This window comes from Parambassis ranga, chromosome 21, assembly GCF_900634625.1.
Source record: "Parambassis ranga chromosome 21, fParRan2.1, whole genome shotgun sequence".
Classification (NCBI taxonomy): Eukaryota; Metazoa; Chordata; class Actinopteri; family Ambassidae; genus Parambassis; species Parambassis ranga.
The window spans coordinates 16,119,625-16,125,624 of NC_041041.1; the positions used below are offsets into that span (position 1 = coordinate 16,119,625).

Below are 6,000 nucleotides of genomic sequence, written 5' to 3' on the forward strand. Positions count from 1 at the left end.
GAACCACAGTGCAAAGAAGACACAGCTAAATTCCTCCATTTCCGTGTGGACAGTCTTGCAGGCGAGGTGGAAGATTAATAGCTCACACCTGGTCAACTATAACCCTGTGGCCTACAACCTTTTTTTTTTGTCCTCCTGGTACATCTGGCCTGGAGTGTGGAAAACACTTTCTTTACACTTTTCCACTCCTGTGCCTGTTTCAGGGAGGGTGTGGTTTTTGGGCTACTGCTGCAGTGGAAACATCTAACAACTTTTCATTAAGACTTATGTAAAAAAATTGAATATGACTTTAGTAGATCCAACAAAAGGGAGCAAATTTTCATTGCAGATTAAAAAACAAGTGCTTAAAAATAGTCTGTGATTTCAATATATGAAGCCAGTTCAGTTATGCAATAAAACATTCCAACAAAAAATAGACTTTCTGCAGGACAGTGTTGCAAACGCCTCACAAGTTCACTACACTGACCTGGTATCAAAGCTTTTGCTGTATCCTGGCACATGTAGTACACAATTCTATGACCTTAATGTATGAAAGTGGGCAAAATGCAGAAATGTTAAACAGAAGTGAAACCATTTAAAACTAGAAGAGCACAGTAGTACTCACATGCATCACACACAACAAGGAGGTCTCCTCCTTCACCCTCTCTGTGGCTCACCTCCTGCCCTTTGCAGCACTCTCACCACTAAAGTATAGCCTTCAGTCATCCTGCTAAACGCATGCTGTCTCATATTTATGGGGTATAAGCCAAAAACTTACACAAACCTAACATTTACACAACCATCATGAGTTTGCATGTTATGAGTCGAAGCTGCTATGCTGGGGTCAGCACACTATACAATCTAAACACAGTGCAATTGAGGTCAATCTTAAGAGTATAATTTGTGAAACTTAGCAAGCGTGCACAAGCTGCAGTAACACCACCAGCAGACTTTAACACTTACCCTGAGCTGAAGTAGCTGTACTCCACTTTATCTGTTTTTGAAGAAAAAAAAATCAGTTATGTAAAATGACTGCAAGCTGGACCTTTGGTCATTATCCTCCTGTTAAATTCTCCTCGCTGGCTTTTCCAGCACCTCCCAAAGGAAGGCAGCTGAGCAAGACAGTGATTAGGTCACTGATAAGAGTTGTACAGAGAGTGGGGTCCTGAGTGAAGGGGGGAAATGGTTGAGACAGAAGGAGACAGGCACCCTCCCGGTCTCAAACCAGAGGAGCTGTGGTGCTGAGTTCAGTGCTGGGATGGGACAAACTTCCAAACTCCTGGAGCTCTGCCACTTCTCTCTTCCTCCTCCCACTTTCTCTAAAGAAAGAAGAAGGAGGGAGAGGAGAGGAGAGGAGAGAAGAGGGGAAGAAAAGGAGTAAATGAAAACCAGACACATAGCCCTGTTTGGTCTGGATGTGAGCAGTGGGGAAGATGATGTCACAAATAAGGAGCGGGCTTTTCTCCTTACCCTTTCCTACATGCTGCCATTTCTCCCTTCATCTCTGCAGGGCCTTTTTAATGACTCTGCCAAGTCAGATATTTACATTTTTCTATAGTTAGCAATTTGTCCTTTTGCACCCAAAAAAAAACCATACAGTTTACCTAGCATTCACTTACCCAATAATTATCCACCCGTGACTTTACATCCCACTGTCTGGACACCTGACAAGTATGCTCTGTCTGCATGCCACCTTGGAATGAAGCTTTACCAATACATACCAATACACCATTAATTTTATACACTCACAAATCTTTCAGAATGTACAAGAGAGTGTATTGGCAGGGTTTAAAAATGTGAAGCAGTGACACAGTGCCATGAATTTAATTGTTCCAAGCTACACAATAAAATTAACTATGAAGCCACACAGTGAACGAGTTCATTTGTGTTGTCCCCACATTGCAAGTGGGAATATGGATAATAAAAAATGACATTACATGTCAAGCTGCTGATCAAAATGACATGTATTCTAAGTTGAGGTGGTACCTGTATACAGCTCTAGCCACAGCACATAGATGTGTTTTAAAGGTTAAAACACATATTTTAGGATTAGCATTTGAACAAAATGATTAAACAGAAGGGATGCCAAATACTTAAAAAATGATTGATATATTTGCAGTCTCCTTGCTACAGGCAGCATTAGCATATTTCAGCTCTTTGAATTGGTTTTGTGGACCACACGTTTCCTGTTTCAGTCTAAACTCATCTTAATTTCCAGTTACAGCAAGCAGCTGTTTGCATGTGAGCTCTGATAAACTGTTTCTTAGCTTTGTGGCACAAAAGCTAAGAGCAAATGAACATAATGTTGCATCAATCCACTACAGTCCCCATCACCAACTTGCCAGCTGATTCAGTAAATTAATGTTTGGCAATATCTGCTTGCACACTGAATACATTGTGATATCATTTTAACATAATGTATTTCATGTTAGTCACAAATAGGCAATAGTTTGCTAACCTAGGCCAATGTTTTTTTGCCTGGCTATTGTTTGGCACTTTCAGGATACAGTATCTTCTGCTGATTCATTAATGACTGTATGAATAGTAGACAATTAACATATCAACAGAAAAGAGCACTGTAGTCCAGACCAAACAGAGGGAGGCTTGCTACACTTATTAAGTGTAATTGCCATTTAATTAATTTGATGTCTAAAACCAAGTCTCAAAATAAAACATGGAAATATTTATAATCAACGTGGTTAAAGGCATCCATGCTCTCTTGGCTGAAAGTTACTCAGACCACCAAAATTTCTGGCAAAGCTGTGTACTGTTATTGTTGTGCTAGGCAACCCCTGCTGTAATAGTCCTTAGCTACAAGCTGTTGCACATTCAAAGACTAAATAAAGACTGATAAGCAGCTTTTTTTTAAGAAAAAGATCAAAGTAAGATGTGGGAAGGCTGAACCCAAATACTTCCATATCATTTAGGGAATATGTCTTACATTTATTCCCTTGTGAGGGATCCTTAACCCAACACAGACCTTTCAAAATCAAAGTCATGAATTGCCTTAGTGTGACAAGCACTAATAATTACATTGTTGGGTGATGTTAATGTCACGCTCACAGCTTTTAACAATTGCCTGATATGTGGAGGCTGGGCAGTCCTGACAGATGGGGTGAGGAGCTTCTTTGATGCATGCCACCAAGGTGATGTCATGATGCAGGCAGATGAAAGCGTTTCCTGTGATGTTTTTAAAACTAATTATCTCATTAATAACTGCCAGCTTTCACAACTAAGACAGGTACAGATGAGAACAACTCAACTTGGAGCTAAAGCAAGAGACCATTTTTCTTTAGTATCACGTGATGTTTTGGGTGTGGCTGTAATTTCACTCAGTTCCTACAGTATGGAAATTATGAAAAGCAAGTGTCCTGCAAGCACTGTAAAACAGTGAACACACATTCAGTGTTTATTTTATTTTCAAGTAAAAGCACGAAACTCCCTTCTACATAACTGGAGTATTCAAACAGTCGCTTTTCTGTGAAGACGTGACCGCTAGGAACAAAGTGTTCACCGGCAGTTTGAGGGAAAAAGCGTGTGTTGCTTCCACCAACACACTTATTTCCATGTAAAGCAAATAAATGGGTGGAGATGGATTAGCCTTAGCTCACTCCTCCCATGTCTGATGAGGAAACTATTAATACTCACAGTAATGCTATATGCATTACAGAAGGAGGTGTAAATTATGGTAAAAACACTGGAGAGTTTTTTTAATAGCTGCCTTAAACTGCCAGGGCAGGTGGTTTGTTACACAGAATCATCAGTGAAGTTGCTGTGAGAAACTGAAATGGACAGGTGTGTTTTTAATAGAGTACTTTGCAGGTGATTGGACAAACCATCTGTCAGTCATCATCCATTATAAGCTATATTTGTCAGATGGTCTAATCAGGGAGAAAACACTCTGATATTTAGCAAGTATTAGCATGTAGGTAGAACAGTTTTAGATGGTAAACATTTTAATATCTATCACTTTTTATATTTTTTACAGCATTATTAGAACTACAGTTAATATTGTTTATGGCTCTCTATACTTTTTATTGTCATGTCAGTTGTGTGAGGTGTATTTTATTATTGGTACAGCGTAGATGTTGCACTTTTAATTTCATTGTATGCCATTATGATGACAGTAAAGGCGTATGTTGTCTTATTTTATAGAATCAAACTACATGCAGTTAGTCACAAATACATAGCTTATTTTGTGACTGTTTAAGGAAAGTATAAGTTTTTCAGGTTGAAGTTTTAAAAAAAAAATGACAATGGACTCATTGCTGATAGCAAATAGTTTTGTCCCATTGCCCAGCTTTAGTATGCACACTGGTGAAAGGCCTTACACATTGTATTAAAATCACGTGAGCAAGAAGAGTTGAATTTTTCTTAAATGCACCTGGAATCCAAAAGTAGTTTCACAGAGTAACAAAGTCAGAATGCAAAAAAGGAAAGTGTGTACATTTATCTCCAACTGGGATGAGTTAAAGTGATTCTCAACAAAGGTCAGATGCCAGATATTCAGTGCGAGAGAGGGTCAGGTTCAAAAGTACACCAGAGGTCAAATCAAAGCCAGCAATATGTCTGGTGAGGTTATCTCTTTCTTCTTTGGAGCTGGATCACATTTCCATGCACTGTTACATGTCATAGGAGCACGTGCAGGCACGTGGGGCACCAGACTCTTCAGTGTTTGTGTGATAATGAGGGTCTGCTGTATGTGGATGGCTTAAATACAAAGTCAAAGCCATGATAGAGAAATGCTTTCTGTGGTTTCATTTTCCTGAAAATGGAATAATCCTGAGTGGCACATGTGCTGTACTTTCCATTTTCTCCAGTACCACCCAATGACTCATGAAATTATGAGACTCCATGAAACAAGCATTTTTTGTAATTCACATAAGGATCCATGTTCTTCCTCAAACTGTCATGCAGCAATACTTTTTCAATGAACTGTGTAATTGGTACAAGAAATATACTGAAAACATTTTTAGTATTTTAGAGGTGACATGATAATGGTATCATCCTACTGCCAGACGTTTGCAGTCCATGCAGAGAGGACGGTGACTTTAGGTGACTTTTTTGTGCTTCCAGGAGGTGGCCATTCCAAAAACCAAGGCTGCTGTTCATTTCCTGAAGTTGGATATAACAATCACATCTGGACATACAAGCTGAGGTATCAGCCTGAATATGGAATTTATCTAAAGACAATCTCTTGAGCTTTAAGTTTGAATATTTGGCTAAAATATAGGCTTCATTCATCCAAAGCAAAATGCTGAGTAAACACCCAGTGTTTGCTTGAGGATGATCGAGTTCAGTCTGGCTGCACTGACCTCACTGACAGTTTGAGGGTGGTAAAGCAGTAATTTCCTCATGTATGTTATTTCTACAAACATACCTATACACATAAAAGGTCTTTCACTGAGGTAGAGATTCCCATGATAAACTATTATTATTAATGTTTGAATATATTTGTTCATTCACACATTTGTGGAGTAAATACATTTTACATTGCCAATCACGGCCATTATTCCCACTCTGTCACAAAAGCATTAAACACTTTGTATGGCATAATAGAAGGTGGGCTGATATTTGTCAGTGGTGATGTCTTACTGACACAGCTAAGCATCCCTTGTTGATCACATTATTGCATCACATTTGTATTTCTTTATTTTAGCCGCATGTTCAGTTTTTATTCATTTCTACTGTTAAGTGCTGATATTTCTGTGCTAATCTCACAATTTGGTAGAAGTTCATGCTGAATTGTTTGTGTATGGTTTTGTATAAAAAGCAGGAGATAAGAATTGGAGTTAAAATTAAAATAAATTATTATTATTAAATTATGCTGACATTTATCTGTTTCTAGTAATGTGTGGTCTGGGTACAATGGTACAGCCTGGATTCGTTCTTCCTGATGAGGAGGGCTATAAAAGCTGTCAAGGAGAATTCCTTGCAGAGGTGTGTGCATGATATCTTGAGGTGTTTTGACTTTAGTTAAATGTTTCTTATTCCACCATGGTAACACTGTAAATAAATCAC

At 38.7% G+C, this 6,000-nt stretch overlaps 1 protein-coding gene across 1 annotated transcript in view; it reads right to left on the reverse strand.

Moving 5' to 3' along the window:
* The window catches only part of col6a3 (collagen, type VI, alpha 3), a 70,892-nt gene extending 69,594 nt beyond the window's left edge, over positions 1–1,298 (reverse strand). The window contains 1 exon segment of the mRNA XM_028392931.1: positions 943–1,298. The gene's annotated coding sequence lies outside the window, so the exon portion shown is untranslated.
* Between the last annotated feature and the right edge of the window lie 4,702 nt (positions 1,299–6,000).